Source organism: Magnolia sinica, chromosome 12, assembly GCF_029962835.1.
Source record: "Magnolia sinica isolate HGM2019 chromosome 12, MsV1, whole genome shotgun sequence".
Lineage (NCBI taxonomy): Eukaryota > Viridiplantae > Streptophyta > Magnoliopsida > Magnoliales > Magnoliaceae > Magnolia > Magnolia sinica.
In genome coordinates, this window is record NC_080584.1 from 6261930 (window position 1) to 6279696 (window position 17767).

General features: G+C 38.6%; 2 long non-coding RNA genes across 10 annotated transcripts; both read right to left on the reverse strand.

Moving 5' to 3' along the window:
• Positions 1 to 1042: 1042 nt before the first annotated feature.
• Positions 1043 to 12694, reverse strand: LOC131220841 (uncharacterized). 9 transcript variants are annotated; one of them, XR_009158855.1, is made up of 9 exons: positions 12110 to 12694; positions 9890 to 9984; positions 9663 to 9744; positions 9387 to 9448; positions 9119 to 9179; positions 6284 to 6348; positions 6112 to 6177; positions 1616 to 1717; positions 1043 to 1393 (listed from the first exon to the last, which is right to left on the reverse strand). It is a non-coding gene; the product is annotated as an uncharacterized LOC131220841 (long non-coding RNA). The 9 variants fall into 9 exon arrangements; XR_009158853.1 differs by having other exon boundaries at positions 9119 to 9202; XR_009158852.1 differs by having other exon boundaries at positions 9387 to 9561.
• LOC131220842 (uncharacterized) lies at positions 2131 to 3367 on the reverse strand. Its single transcript, XR_009158860.1, has 2 exons — positions 2684 to 3367; positions 2131 to 2597 (listed from the first exon to the last, which is right to left on the reverse strand). It is a non-coding gene; the product is annotated as an uncharacterized LOC131220842 (long non-coding RNA).
• Positions 12695 to 17767: the final 5073 nt, after the last annotated feature.

A 17767-nucleotide genomic window follows, 5' to 3' on the forward strand; every position in this document is an offset into this window, starting at 1 on the left:
TGGGATTAATCTAATCCCGGCCGAAATTTACATGGGATCAAATGCAATTTCAAACCACCTAATTCCATCTAATACCATGCACCAAACAAGATTTCGGAAAAACATCATAGTAGGTCCATTTATGATGGGGATTTTATGTGGGCTGAATATGTAACATGGGCATGCAAGTGAGAGACTGGACGAAAAGATGCATCATTTTGTAAATATAAAACTTAAAAGGCATGTTATGATAAGGTGAATAATTATGAGTAACTTTCCAGTATAATTCTCTTTTTATTTTTTCATAAAAGTAATAAATTGAACCAATAAGGAGCTCTATGTTGTGAATGCGAACCCCAATGTTAAATTAAAAAGAATTTACAAAAGAAAAGAAAAAGAACTTGCCTTTCTTACTCGGGCAAAGCAAAAAAATCAAGAAAATAGGACATCGGGTGCTTAAAGGCAGTGGTGATCAGGTAAAATTCAATTGGTGGAGCCATATGCTGTCACAGGGATGTGGATTAGCTATGGAAAAACACTAGATTTGATTGGTGATGTTGTCCGTTGTTAAAGATAGATCAAGTACAGACAAACTTTGAAAAAGGTATAGGCCATCATGGCTCCACCAATCAAATGGCTCTGTATCACCACATCATTGCTAAGAGTGGTGAGCTCCTCACTGCCTAATATGCATCTCTGCAGGAGATGAGCCGAGGCCAGAAAAAAAAAAAAAAAAAGAAGCTTTAGAAAGAAAAGGCCTGGGCTTATCTCGAATACACCTTAGTGGGTGTTACCCATACTGTGGGGCCCACCTTGATGATTTCTTGTATATCCATGCCATTCATCTGTTTCTCCAGACCATTTTAAGATGTGGTTTCAAAAGTTAAGCAGACCCAAATCTCAGGTAGCCCACGCCACGGGAGACAGTGGTGATTAACTCACCGTTAAAAATTCCAAAAAGCCCATCATCCCTTTTCTCATATCATGTTAAGATATAAGCCTCAAAATGAGGCAGATCCAATGCTCCAGTGGTTCAGCGTCCCTATCTTTACATGATTTAAAAAAAAAGGATGAATGGTGCAGATAAACAGATACATCACAGTCGGTCCCCATAAAGATTTGGTCGGATGCTTAAAGGTCCAGCCAAGGTCAGACGCAATCAGGCAATCAGCTTCCCTCAATTGTCACACCTGAAAGATAAGTCCTTTCCTCATCATAAAAAGTATCTTTTGGCTTTCGATGCAGACTGAACTGCCTCCTGCCCACCAAAGCTTCCACTCAACTGCCTCCTGCCCACCAAAGCTTCCACTCAACTGCCTCCTACCCACAAAAACTGAAAGATATGTGGCCCATCACTGCCCATTCCAATCACCAATTGCGTCACTCAATATTAGCCATGGTGCTAAAAAGCTTCCTGCATTGGTGATTCAAGTGGACCACACGATTAGAAACAACTTATAAGATACAGCCCACCCTCCAAACTCTTTTCCTTATTATGGCCCACCTGAATCATTGATTATCTTGACTTTTGGATGTGAAGCCTAAATATTTGTGTGGCATCTAATAGTTCAAATATACTTTACATAATTATCATGATGGGCTTTGTAAAAAAATAATCAACCAACAATATATTTACCTTAAAGAAAGAAAAGAAAGGCACCAAGATGTGTATGAAAATCCACTCTGACTATCAGATGTGTAATCCACATTAGGCCCAAGGCCAAATAATCAGGCTAACCTGTGATTTAGAAGGCCACACCAAAGGAAACTGGTGAGAGAGATGTTCACCACTGATTATATACAAGTCCATAACGATGATTTTGTGAAATTCAGTTGAATCATTAGATCTACACAAAAATTTAAGCTAGGATAAAAAACTCAGGATAAACCATGATTTTTTAGACTCCACTGAGAGAAACAATTTAAAAGGTAGCCATCATCCTTTACAATATCTTCAATCATGTGGTCCGCTTGAATCACGGATAGAACTAGTTTTTTAAGTCCTACGTCTAAAATTAGGTCATAAAAACAATGATCAAAATGGATGTCAGAAACATCTCATGATAGACCTCCTTCATGGCAGATATTTTTCAGAGGAGCCTCCAATGAGAATGGATGAGCTATAAAAGCATTTTATGATAAAGTAAATAGTTAAGAGAAAATAGCTAATAAAAATAAATTGAATCCATGTGGAATTACATGTGGTGAGTGTTACATTCAGCATATTCAACAGATCAATCCCAATATTAAATTAAAATAAAAGAACAGAGAATTCAATCCCAATGTCAAATTCTCTCAAACACCATATGACCCACCAATCAAATCTCACCACTGAGGGTGGTGAGGTAGGAAAAACGGGTGCTTATCAGAGATTCACCCCCACGAAAATGAGCACCAATCCCACGATGAAACCGGAAAAACACAAAAAGATTTGGTGCCTAAACTGCGGCCCGATTAGGCTACTGATGAGCATGCTTCCACTGATGGCTGCTATGACAAACCCCACTGTATATAAAATCCTACTTATACTCACAGCTCGGCCGCAGACGTTTCCGTTCCTACGAACGGCATCCGTAGGGTTGATCTGGTTCTCTTCAGTCTCAGTTGCCATCAGGATTCTAGTATGAATATTTAAAAACAAAAAAAAAAAAAAAATCTAAAAAAATATTAAATTAAAGAATTAAAAAAAGAAAAGCGAACCGACCTGAGATGTGAAGAAGAAAGCCTGTTAAAATGAAGAAGCCAGAGGGGAAGGGATAGCAGCCGGGTTATGAGAAGAAAACCAAGGACTCTTTTCGAGAAAAAATGTCTTTCCTTTTCTCTGTAGACCGCGGATTAGGTGTAGGTAACAGTTTAGTCAGTGTTACCCTTACCGTAGGGCCACCTTGATCATATTTTATATATCCAATCAGTCCATCCATTTTTAAATCCAAGTTTAGAATATGACCCCAAAAATTAAGAATATCCAACTCTCAGGTGAACCACACCACAAGAAATAATGATGATTGGGAGATCACCATTAAAACATTCCCAAGGCCCACTAAGAAGATACTTAATGATTATTTTACATCCAACCTGTTAGTAAGATAAAATAGAAATGGATGAAGGAAAAATATAATTATTAGCTTGATCCAAAACTTTTGTGGCCTACAAAAAGTTTTTAATGGTTATTCACCATTTTATCCAGTGGTGTGGTAAACTTGAGATTATAATCTGCTTAAATTTTTTTATAATTTAAATAAATGATCTGAAGAAACGGATGGAAGGCATGGATATGAAAAAAATTCATCAAGATGAGCCTCACATAATAAGGGTAATACTCACTTAGTTGCTACCTTCGGAACAGAGCCATTTTCAATGGAAGCAGGGCTTGGCGGGACGCGGATTGCGTCCTACCCCCGCCCGGACAGCAATCCGTCCGGGCAGGGCTCTGTGGGTCCCAGCGTGATGTAGGTATTTTATCCACGCCGTTAATAGTTTTTACCATATCATTTTAAGGTATGATTAAAAAAATTATGCAGGTAAATGGCTTAAGTGGACCACAAAATAGGGATTTAACGTAGACTATTAAAAACTTCTTGGGAGCTGGATAAGTTTCAGATCAAGCTGATATTTGTTTTTTCAATTCATCCAAGTATACATGACCTTATTAATAGGTTGGATGGTAAAAAAAAATCACGGTGTCCCTTAGAAAAGTTTCAACGGTGGGTGTCATTATCACTGCAGCTTCCTTTAGTGTGGTCCACTGGAGGTGTGAACCTACTTCTTTTTTAGAAGAATAACTATAAATGATCTGAGAAAATAGATGAATGGCGTGGATAAAACAATTACATCACGTTGGACCCCACAGAGCCCTGCCCGAACGGATTACCGTCCGGCTTGGCCAGCCCACCAATCTGGTGTGGATACGTGTCGCATAGTAGACGGACGCGGGGGACTAGGATTGCGTCCTACCCCCGCCCGGACAGTAATCCGTCCAGGCAGGGCTCTGTGGGGCCCACCATGATGTAAGTGTTTTATCCACGCCGTTCAACGTTTTTTTCAGATAATTTGAATATGCGAAACAAAAAATGAGTTAGGTCCAAGGCTTAAGTGGACCACACCAAAGGAACTTACACTGATAATGACATTCACCGTTGAAACCTTTCTCAGGACCAATGTGATGTTTTTTTACGATACAACCTATTCATAGGGTCATGTAGACGTGGATGAAGTGAAAACACAAATCTCAGCTTCATCCAAAACTTCTCCGACTCCCAAGAAGTTTTTAATGGTGGATGTTCAATCCCCACTTTGTGGTCCACTTAAGCCTTGGACCTGCCTCACTTTTTGGTTCGCATATTAAAATTATCTGAAAAAAGTGTTGAACGGCGTGGATAAAACACTTACATCACGGTGGGCCCCACAGAGCCCAGCCCAGACGGATTACCATCCGGGCAGGGGTAGGACCTAATCCGCGTCCGACACGGGTTAGCTACTGAATCCGACAGCAGCGAGTTTCATGGGCGCGGATCAGGTACTACTGCCGCCTGTTCCGAGGCTCCCTTGATTAATGACTTATTTCCACACCGTTCATCCATTTTTCCATATCATTTTAGAATAGGAATGTTTCAAACGACATCAAAGTTACACGGCCCCACACAATAATGTGTTTATTATATATCACTGTGCCCATATCCCAACAGATAGACAGTATCCAAATATGGGCCACACCAAAAGAAGCAATGAAGAACGCCGTAGAAGCTGAGGCCTAATTTTTTCCGATGGAAGATGGTGTCTGGCATATTTTATACATGAGATACATATAGTTAGAACTAAGCATAGAATTCAATAGGACCAAGTTAGGGCTCACCCAACTAGATCCGGCTCTGAAATAGACCTTACCCGAACTTGACCTGACTTGGTATAAAGTCCAGCATGCCTGACCCAACCGGAGTTTGGGTCTGGCTTGGAATAATCTGGATTGAGTCTGACTCAGTCACAAGTACTGAGCTGAGTTGAGTCGGCACTGAGTTTGATTGGGTGCATTGGGTATCCACAGGCTGAAATTATAACTCAAAACTTAGGTGCACCTTTCAGAATTGCAACTCTCCACAGTTACACTGGCACAACCAAAAGGGACAAAGGCTACTGATAAAAGCCGTAACTTAATTCCTATTGCTACGGTTATAATCCGTACTACGACCGTAGTAATTAGTCGTGTAGCTAAAGGTCAAAAAATATAGCTATGGATTAGACCCGTAGTAGATATAGCTACGAATATAATCCATAGCTAAACTTCTGTAGCGAAATGTACATACAGCTACGGATATAATCCATAGCTAAATTTCTGTAGCGAAATGTACATGCAGCTACGGATAATATTTGTAGCTAAAATTAGATTGAAATCCATAGCAATATACTGAAGTCACAACAGCTACGGTTTCACAACAAGAGCTACGGCTAATATCCGTAGCTAATTAAAATTATAACAATGGTATCTATACCATTGCAAGAACCTGCTGTGATTGATCAACTCATCTAAGCAATTAATGCTACTAAGAATAGTACATAAAATGCAATTAGGAAAGAAAATGATGCATTCATATTACAAATAACAATTAAATCATACAATACATCCTACATTAACATTTCTAAATAAACAAATTTTAGAATACAACAGATCGCCGGTTGTAAATATAATAGGAATGGAGGACGATGATCAAACAAAGCAAGTTATAGGATCAGACCCAAAACCATCAAGAATTGCTAGCAGGTTCGTCGGAACACAACTCTGAGAATAACCACTACAGCCTTACTCTGACATGGTGACACTAAACACATTCTAACTCCGATTCTCCATTAAAACTTCATCATCTAGCTCCTAGATCTGAAGAGAAAATGCTTTGGCCGGCTTGTGCTATGCCCATGCCAAGCTTGGGTCAGGCCTTTGGTCTTAATTGTGTCAGGCTGGGCTTGTAACCCTTACCAAATAACCGAGTTTTGCCCTGCCTAAAGCTTATTATAGTTCAACGAGGATAAGCGCCAACCAAATTCCAAAAATAGTGCAACATACACAAGCAAATTGTGAATAAACCTATTGATCACATACTGGTCATTGGCACCACAGCTTAAAAGAAAGAGCTCACACACCTGAAGGGCATAACCCACCATCTTTGAGAAAGTTGTAATGGTCACATCTTTTCCTTCTCGTTCTATCTATTAATGGAGGGCATGAGATGAGGAACTTGAAGTAAAATATTAAATTTGCAGATAACGTGTGATGCACTCTAGATAACGTGTGATGCACTCCAAAAAATCATACCTTAGCTTTTCCTATTGGAAGGCAGAAACTGGAATCAAGAACTTCCACTGAAACAGGGAAAGACTCTCCAAATCTGGATCATCCCAAAATCAATGCTAATCAGATAAGTTTTACATGACAAAAATAGTTCCACGTTCGAAAAGCTACTTATAGCAACTCATATTCAAGAAAAACTACAGGATCAAGATCTCTAATAGTAGCTTTTAAAAGGCCCTGAGCGTCGTCTGATGAGTATGGAGTCCAAACTTTCAACCCAGGAACGTGGGCATACCAAGCTACATAACACTGGATATGATTTCAAAATGAGAACCATCCTACATTTCTTCTAACACACTTTAATGCATTATACAACATATTTAAGTTAAAGTTGATTTATTAAGCTCTATTCACTAACAATAAATGAAACTTACATTAAACAACAAAGTTTCAAACATCTTAAACTACTGAAAGATCAATCAGCTTGACTCAAATTTCTAGTTTAAAATAGCGTTTATGACAGCATAGAGAGAATATAGCAGATAGGTTAACTTTAGCTTCGCAACCTCTAAAAAACAAAACCAAAATATACATATCATATTGAAAGCCAATAACATACATACCTGTGTATTTGAAGGCTGCCCATGAATCCAGTTTGGCCTTGAGTTGTGATTAATCATTGTAGAGGCGATCTTGCCCAAATCTTCTGTGTTAGCGTCTAGCATTGGAACAGGAGAGACCCTGTGGTTTTGCAATTTCTCATTCGTTGTCAATTTAGGCAGCTGAGTTGTTGCCTACTAAATTCAACTGGTTCTATAGGTTACAAGGCCTGTTCTTCCAAAGGAATGGGTTTCTCCACTGGAAACTATATTGAAACCAAACGGGTATTAGTTTTGTGAGGTCTCCTACAGGCAAGGATCCAACCCAATGCCCTCTAGAACAGAAACTAACCTCAACCCTTTGCCTCAATAGTAGATATCTTCCATGGGTTCTTTTACCTTCAACATGTACGGTCATGTCACAGTGCAATCAAAGGGAACTCCCATCTATATTGCAGTAAAAGAACGCTACATCCAGTTTCCAAGAATAAAAATAAGTTCAATTCTTTCTTAAGTTTAAGGAAAAGGACTTTCATGGCAAAAAATAAAATAAAAATGAATGCATATTCAACCATTGCTTGTCCACAAAAAACTTAAGGACATCCCTACTAATACCTTATAAGCACACAGATCTGATTTGACGTTGATTGTCTCTTCGATCTGGGAAACATATACATGAGGGCAAACATTTTTTTGAGTAGTACTGTTTCAAATACTCTGTCACCTCTGTCTAACCATGAACTAGAACCTGCAATGGAAGGCCATATAATGCAGTACTTCAAATGTTACACATGTCACAAATGCCAAGCAGAGAACTGGGGAATGATGCAAGACAATTAACCACTTGCTCTAAAAGCTCGAATAGTTAGAGTATGACGAATCAATCCCTTTATCTCATAGCCCAGGCCCCACATCGCATGGGTTAGGACCTCGGTCGAACCCCCTTCGTGGGCCCCAAATCACATGGGCCGCCCACCCCGAGTGTGTCCCTACATCCCACGGACTACCCCACTTGAGCCTAGTGTGAAATGCGCATTAATCACCCCCGGTGAGGAGTCTCGAACACGAGACCTCCTCCGTGGGCCGCCCCCACCTCGAGTGTGCCATCCCACAAGTGATCCCACTCGAGCCCGGTGTAAAAATACCCCTGCATTAGGGGAATCTGCTAGAAACAAAGGCATGATTCAACACTGGAAAGGAGAAATCAAATAACTGGTTATAATTGTCAGCCCACCCATGATTTTTTATTTTTTAAGAGCCCAATGATAAGTCTGATATGATAATGTTGACAGGATCTATCAACAGAGAAAGCATTTAAGCCCAAATCAAACCCAAGGTAGAAGTTAAGAAACTTGGGCATTGGAGTATGGCACAATGCCGGTCTCCTCATTGCCCTTGTAAAGGGCATTGACCAAAATGTCCTTTAAATTAAAGGAAGAATATGGAGACAAGGCATGACTTTAACTAGAGAACTAAGGTCATATTACAATACACAGAGTAAAATACTAAATCAAGGAATTCAGAAAGCATATAAATAGATTTCATAGTAGAAAAGAGTTCAAAATCATCACTGAAAATATAGAGAAACCAAAATTTAAAATTTTATGCAAGAGAACGCTCTACATACCTTTCAAGAAGAAGCATTCAATCTGATATAGAATGAACCGCCAATCTGCTAGGAAGATGGTTTCTGATGGTTGCCTGCTTAGGTCAATCCAAAAAGCCCCATGCTAGATGATGATGGGGTCCTCTTCTTGCTTTCCAAACTCTCCCAATGAAAGAGCAAAAAAAACTCAGCTGATAGCTATTGATAATTGGACAACAAATCATTTAAAGATGATGAAAACCACATCACAATCACTCGATCACATATCTGTTTCAGCAACAATTCATTTTCTAAGGAGAAAAAAATAAAATAAAAATGACAGGATTAGCTTTCTCCGTATTCTCTGTTTTTTTTTTTAGTTTTTATATAAAGAACGCAACTTCGATTGATAAAAGACAATTCACGGGAATCTCACGCGGTTCACAAAATGTGAAATTTTAAACGCCTATTTGGAAATGCATGTTAAGATTCCTGCTATCTGCTATTAGATGGCAAGAGACGTGCAGTCTCCTAGTATACAATGTGCACACGATATCTTCCATGAAAAATACAAAAGTCGTATTTGTGTAAATTAATATAGCAGCGCCAATTTATATTTGGAAGCAACGAACGGTAAGCTTTTGATTCATTCATATAAATAGATGAGAATAGGACTATTACCAAGAGGGAAACAAAATGCCGCTCCTAAGAACAAACCCAACATCACATTCCTAGCCTGCCAAAGTAGGGAACCTAGCACTATAATGAGAAGATAAAAAGGATTGGATAAAGTGTTGGCTGAGTGGATGATTGAATCAATGCCATTTATCTAATATAAAAGAGTGGTTTTCTCAATTCAGCATGAAATCTTCGAACATAGTTCACAAGTCATAACAACCCTTTCATAAACATGAAAAAGAATAGCTACCAAATAGCTGCCAACCATGATAAGTAGCCTGGATCGATCTACTAAGGATCTTGAAACAAATAGCTGCCAACCATGATCTGCCAATCATAATTCTGATTGTAAGTACTGTGAAAGAGTTCAATGAGATCAATGACTCACAACAGAGAGTAATAGAAAGTTAGTAGGAAGAATTTGTAAAGAGGATGAAGACCTATATCAACACATGCTATGTCAGGAACTGCTTGCCATGAGAATATAAATTTCAGACAAATGATATAATGTAGTTAAGCAATAAAGACATGAAAACATTACAATTGTGAGGAAGAAGAAAGTAATGGCAAGATATTCAGACATTTGGGAGAGAGGTCACCATCCAAATTCATCCATAATTCACCTGACACTTAACACAAAGATTAGTTGTGTTTCAAACTATAACTAATATGGGGTATCTTGTATGCTAACAGTATCGATATGGTCAACCTCTAAAAACGACTGAATGTCCCAAGAAGAGTTTTCAAATTGCTGTCCTCCAACTTTACCTTCCAAACCATCATGGGAGTCTTTTATTGGCTATTGGCCTCCCTCAAGGTCAGACAGAAAAGTCAATTCAAATTTTCCTACATGCTTGCACATCCTACAAAATAGCTCAATGTTTGTCAAATTAAATGTTCCTCTTCAAATAGCCTGCAAACGACATAAACAGGTCTCCATCAAAACCAACGAACTGCCTTTAAGAGTCGTTGAAATAACATTTAGAACAGTAATAGGCCTCCAAAAGGTTGTAGCTAATCCCCAACCTCATTTAACAACTCAACAGAACCCCATAAAACCAGAACTCACTTAACCAGATTAGAAGATTCTTTAAGAGTTGATGAAATAACATTTAGAACAACAATAGGACCAAGATGTTATTTGCCACAAAAATTATTGAGTTGTTTCAATTTAGGCGTTGCATTAATAGGCAAGGCATCATTTTGTTATTGTTAATGATGTTTACCAAATTTTGCCAATCCCACTACATTTTCCATTCCGAGTCATGCAATCTGAAATATGGACCATTGCAATCCTGGTCAATATTTTTACCAATCCAAAATTACCATCCCATATTTCGAGAAAAGAACACCTTAAAACTGATGCTCCAATCCATCTTGAAGACAAGCTCCAATCCAACTTGAACGACAGAAATTTGAGAGAGACAAAACTTGAAGAAGCTTGGGCAAATAAGCAAATAGACCACATGAAAGGCTCCAACAAGGATGGAGACAACTTGCATATTTCACCAGGAACGACAAAAACTGGCCCAGCTAGCAAACTAACTAAACAGCAAACGAACCAAAAGCTTAGAAGATTAAGGCCCTACTCGTAGAAAATTTGACCATCCAGAACCCCTGGCTTACTAGAACATTTCACACTCAATAGTTGTTAGCTTTCTCTTGCAGGAAATATCAAAGAAGCTGAAACTTAATATAGTTGCATGCCATCTCTTGCAAGAAATTTCAAATGAGCAGAAATTGGTCCTGCTCCACCATATGCATATACTAAAACATCAATACAAGAATATTTTCATTGGCCAAAAAACAAACTACTACCATGCATATGATCTTTGCTACCATGCATATAATCTTTCAAATGAGCAGAAACATTTCAAATGAGTAGAAACAGGAATATCAATACAAGAACATTTTCATTGGCCAAAAACCAAACACCTACCATACTCTATCAAAATAACATCATTTGTAACAGCTGACCTCTATCAAAATCATCAACTAATAGGCTTTCATGGTCATAATGCCTAGGTTAAGGATCTATAAATCTTGATATCTTAAGAAAAAACACAGGAAGTCAATCGTGCCTGTATAACTGTGACTGATCATTTGAAAAATATGGCCAGTCAAATAAACAGGAGCCGAAGAGTGGACTGGCCCAATTTCAGTGAAGAGAGATAAGCCAAGATTTTGTCCTATTTAGCTCAATACAAAACCTAGACCTCTGGACCAAGATACATGGCTTGCCCATTGCATCTTTCCTTGTACTAGCTTCCTTTACAATGTCCAAACAGAGGAAAGCTGATCTGAGTAAAATCCTAACTAACACAGCTTACAACACATGTGTGCAGAGCAAAGATGTGCAAGACCTAGCATTCGAAGTGGCTTACCTGTACACGTTTGGTGGCACCTACTTGTTCCACCTTGTGTATGAACTGATTAAACAAATAGTAAAGGAGCAAACACAAGTGCCATTAAGCATACAATCCCATCAAATTCCCCAAATCACTAACTTGTAAAACCCAATTCACAAAAGAAAAAATCAACATAGACTTACGAAATTGCAAAGATAAAAGAGAATCCGATACAAATGAATAGATCTACAAAATCCAAAATCTATTACCAGTATCAAGATTAATTATCAAAATCAGTGAACCCTAATCGAACAATATCACAAGATTAGATCTCGATTCCCGTCCACATTTGCGTTCAAAACACGAAGAATGTGCTGGAAATCTTCGTTTACGATTAGAGACATGTTTGGAGGGAGAGATGGAGTGAGAGAAAGACATGTTTGTCCTTTTTAGCTCAATACAGAACCTAGACCTCTGGACCAAGATACATGGCTTGCCCATTGCATCTTTCCCTATACTAGCTTCCTTTACAATGTCCAAACAGAGGAAAGCTGATCTGAGTAAAATCCTAACTAACACAGCTTACAACACATGTGTGCAGAGCAAAGATGTGCCAAACCTAGCATTCGAAGTGGCTTACCTGTACACGCTTGGTGGCACCTACTTGTTCCACCTTGTGTATGAACTGATCAAACGAATAGTAAGGGAGCAAACGCAAGTGCCATTGAGCATACAATCCGATCAGATTCCCCAAATCACTAACTTGTAAAACCCAATTCACAAAAGAAAAAATCAATATAGACTTACGAAATTGTAAAGATAAAAGAGAATCCGATACAAATGAACAGATCTACAAAATCCAAAATCTATTACCAGTATCAAGATTAATTATCAAAATCAGTGAACCCTAACCGAACATCACAAGATCAGATCTCGATTCCCGTCCACATTCGTGTTCAAAACACGAAGAATGTGCTGGAAATCTTCATTTGCGATCAGAGACATGTTTGGAGGGAGAGATGGAGTGAGAGAAAGAGAGGTTGACGCCTCGCAGCTACTTGTAGAAAGGACCACAGAGCTATGGAGAGGAGCTTCATGGCGTGTGTTTCTTCGGGTACGAGCTTTACGGCTGCTGTAATGGAGAGAGATAGAAGAGACGACAAAGATGCATTGGAGAGAGAAGGAGGAGAATGAGAGAGATGGAGCAGAGAGATCGGGGGGGGGGGGGAGGGGGGTGGGGATTAGGGAACGGAGAGAGAGAGAGAGAGAGAGAGAGAGAGAGAAATAACCCCATTTTGGGCGCAGCTTTGTTTTGAGCGTGCGCCCAAATTTGGGCGTCGGTTCGTGAGACGGACCGTGGATGGTCCTGATATTGGCTCCGTGGGGCCCACCATGATGTATTTTGTCTATCCATTCTAACCATTAATTTTATTAAATTATTTTAGTTAACGATCCCAAACTTAAGGTAGATTGAAGGCCCAAGTGGACCACACCATAGGAAGCAAATGTGATTTAATCTCCATGTTTCCTACTATGTGGTCCACTTGAGCCTTCGATCTAGCTGATTTTTTATTTCATGCTCTAAAGTAATATTTCCAAATAGATGGAAGGATTAGATAGAACACACACACACACACACACACACACACACACACACACACACATATATATATTAGGCCCCATAGAGCCCCTTACAACACCATTAATTGTTAATGGTGTGTCAACTTTTTAGCTATGGGTTAAAACCGTAGTAACGATAAGTACGGTTTACATCCGTAGCAAAAAAGTAACGTGGTCTGTATCTTTTAGCCCTTTTTTCGGTATCTCATATCTAAAACATCAAATTTGGAGATACACACCCACACACACGAGTCTTTCGGATCAAGTTGAGTCAGTACCAAGGTGGATTTCCAGTCGAGTCAAGTTACTGGGTAACCTGAACTCGACTCGGTTTAAATTCAGATTGGACGAAGTTTACTGAGCTTAGATTAACTCAACCACTCAATTCAGATTAAGTCAAGTGTGAACAAGTCGGATGAGTCGAGTTTGCCAAGTCAAGTCATCCCCTACCTAGCTTTACATGCCATCAAAACCATTAATCACGTGAAAACCACCATGATGAAGTGACACCCCAAATTTTAGGTTATTAAAAAAATCTAGTGGGATGCAAGGTGAACATGAGGTGGCTCACCATATACATAGTTTGGATTCAACATACACATGCTGGTTCAAGCCTATTTGTGACACATGAGGTGGCTAAAACAGATCAGAGGACTGAAAATCCTGATGTCAATGGTTCAAATCTAATCCCCACACATGGTAATAAAGTGAAGTATGCATATAATTTTTTATTTTATTTTTATGAGTATTACTAAAACAAAAATAAATGGGCAACATTGACAGTTGTCGGTGTGCATGTTACATTGATACCTAGTTACATGTTAGATTGATACCTAGTTATTGTGAAAAAACACCCTACTATATCTTTTCATGAAAGCAACACAAAATCACAAAAGGAAATTAAGATTTAAAACAAACCAATCCTATTTGGCCAATAATTCCTAAAGCTCTATTCTTGGCAAGTGAAACATCCATATATGTCCACCCTTCTAACCACCTTGATACAAGTCCATTTAGATCTTTGGCAAGTGAACCATCTTTATATCCCTTCTAACCATCTTGATATAAGTCCTTTTAGATCTTCCCCTCATCCCCCTTTCAAGACTAACCGTAAAGGAAGTTCCCTCCTTAACCATGGCCAAATCATCCTAATTGTCTCTCCATTGTTATATATATTAAATGACCACATTCTTGGTTCTATTTTCTCAGTTTTTCCACATCCATCTCAACAGCTGCAGCACTGTAACACTCATATCCCTGTCTTGCATCCTTACCACCATCATCATCTAAGCCCCTATCCCAACAAAATGGATTGAGCTACACGAATCATGTTTTTCCATTCCACCCTATTTTGAACCACATCTTTAGTTAACCTTAGTTGCAAGATCCTTTTAACTGGGTGTCAACCCCGCTTCAGAATCTTGTTCCTGATACCAGTAAAACACGAGAAGAAATAGGAGAATTCTCCAAAGATTTTCTCGTATATTGCTTTAACTCCAAGAGGATTTTTATAGAGGTGAATCACCCTACACATGAAAAGAATTACATTATACATGAAAAGTCATTACTATTATATATATGAACATACCATAAATACTAAAGCTATCCTAATGGATATACAAGGGAAAGATGACAAAGATATATAATTAGAAGATTCTTTATCATAATTATCCGTTTTTAGTCACAGTACTTTCTACATATTCATGACAGGATTTTATGTAGACTGAATATGTAACACGGGCCTCCAAGTGAGAGAATGGACGAAAGCATCATTTTGTACATATAAAACTTAAAAGGCATGCTATAATATTGTTAATAATTATGAGTAACTTTCTAGTATAATTCTCTCTCTCTCGTTTTTTTTTTTTTCATAAAAGTAATAAATTGAACCACAGCTTTATGTTGTGAATGTTACTTCGACCACGTTCACCATGTGAACCCCAATGTTAAATTAAAAAGAATATATATATATATTTAAAAAAAGCTTTACTTGGGCAAAGCAAAAACCAAGATAATAGGACATGGATCAGGTGCTTAAAGGTGGTGATGATTAGGCAAAATTCAATTGGTGGAGCCATATACTGTCACAGGGATGTTGATTAGCTAGCGAAAAACACTCGATTTGATTGATGATGTTGTCCGTTGTTAAAGATGGATCGAGTACGGACAAACTTCGAGGCCATTTTGGCTCCCAATCAAATGGCTCCGTATCACCACATCAAAAAGAAAAGTGTTGAGCTCCTCACTGCCTAAACTGCATCTCTGCAGGAGATGAGAAAAAGCTTTAGAAAGAAGAGACCTGAGCTTATCTCGAATACACCTTAGTGGGTGTAACCCGTACTGTGGGGCCCACCTTGATGATGTGTTGTATATCCACGCCGTCCATCTGTTTTTCCATACCATTTTAGCAAGTGGTCTCAAAAATTACGTAGACCCAAATCTTAGGTAGACCACGCCACAGGAGACAGTGGTGATTAACTCATCATTTTAAAAATTCCAAATTGCCCATAGTAAGGTTTTCGTGATGTTTATTCCCATCCAACCTGTTCATAGTTTCAAAAAGACATGGATACATGAAGGAAAAATACAATTATCAACTTCATTCAAAAATTGCGTGGCCCATAAAATGTTTCTAATGGCCATTCATCACTCTTTCTAATGATATGGTTCACCTGAGATTTGAATCTTCTTACAGTTTGAGATCCAATCCTAAGATGAGATGAAAAAACAGATGAACGGCGTAGATATACAAAATATACATCAAGGTGGGCCCCACACGGTTGGAGTAACACCCACTAAGGTGTTGCCCGGGTAACAGCTAATCTGTCCACACAACTGAAATGGAAAAGACGGGGGGCTATAGGAAGACGACCGCCAGGAAGATGAGCATCATTCCAACGAAGGAACTGCAATTGAATATAAAGATCTGGAACCCAGAGAAGAGCCCAAATGGGAGAGTGAAGATCAAAGCCCCGCTGGCGGCGACTGTTAAAAAACCCATTTGGAATAAAACCGTTCTTATTAGGTTTCCGTTCATAGCTTGGCGAAAAGCCTGCACGCGATATTCACTGTAGAGGTTTCCGTTCACATCGACAGGCTCTGGAACGTCGATCCAGTGCTCCAAAGATGCCTGCAAGCTATTTTCACTTTCTAGATTCCCGTTCACATCGACGGGATCTGGAACGTTGACCCGGTGCTCCCAAGACTCCATAAAGACTTCTGAGGATGAACATTAAGAAAATATAGAATTCTCAAAAAGAATTAAATTAAAGAATTAAATAAAAAAAAAAAAAAAAAAGGGTCGAACTCACCTGAGATATGAAGATGCAAGCTATTTTCACTTTCTAGATTCCCGTTCACATCGACGGGATCTGGAACGTTGACCCGGTGCTCCCAAGACTCCATAAAGACTTCTGAGGATGAACATTAAGAAAATATAGAATTCTCAAAAAGAATTAAATTAAAGAATTTAAAAAAAAAAAGAAAAAAAAGGGTCGAACTCACCTGAGATATGAAGATGAGAGCCTGGAAAATGAAGAATCAATAGGGAAGGGAGACGGTCCGGGTGATTGGTGGTGGTATTGGAAAAATTGGGTTGTTGGGCAGAAAACCAACAATAGATCTATACGAAATGGTTGTGGGAGATGATTTGGTAAAGTAGATAATTTATTGAAGTAGAGATTAGGATTTCTATTGTTTATAATAAAAATGATGACGAAATTATTTGATAGTCTACGAGATAATCTAAAGCATTATTCCTCTCTCTCTCTCTCTCTCTCTCTCTCTCTCTTTTCTCTCTCTCTCTCCTTTTTAATTTTTATTTGTACAATAGTAAGGTGCATATGTCAGATGGCTTGGATTTTATATACCAATGTATGGATTCTGGATTAGAATATTATACCATTTTATACTTCCTACCATGTATGCCATGGGCTCTTAGACCCATATCTCATAGGACATTATTTATGGAAAGTTCATCTAGCCCTTTAACTTATTTAAACATGTGCTAGATGATAGCCGAATTACCCATAAGCAATGGGCCTAATCACGAGCCTAACCAAAGTATCCCAACATCATGCATACATCACATATATGCCATCTACACAATGCGTACATCGCATGCCATCTTCACCAAGCATATTCTCAGATTCCAGTTAGTCCTTTCTCATTTCCCTTGTTAGGATAAGATAGGTTAGGCCTGTATCTTTTTCTGTGGAGCCCACCCGTAATCAATTGTACATCATCTTTCTTATATGAAATCTACATTTTGAAAAAAATTAAAAATAAAATAAAATACATCGCATGCCATCTACACCATGCATATATTACATGTTGTTATTGGGCTTATTACATTATTGCTAATGGGATGAATCAAATATAAAAAATTGGCCTTCATATACGATCACATCCACGCGTTTCAGTCAATCATATTCAACAGACATACATACATGCATTGCCTCATGAGTTGCATCACATATTAGGTGGGCATATCCCTTCAAGTAGTTGGGCTTTGTGGCAATTAGAATTTGCCATAGTTTAGGCTTCCCATGTGGACTACACAATAGCATATTGGTATGGTAAATTTGGGCTTTGAAGTGGCTCCACTATTGTGCTTAATTTGGGCTTTGCCACAATGCCTGCTTGACACAAAGATGAACGTAATGAGGTTATCATCGTC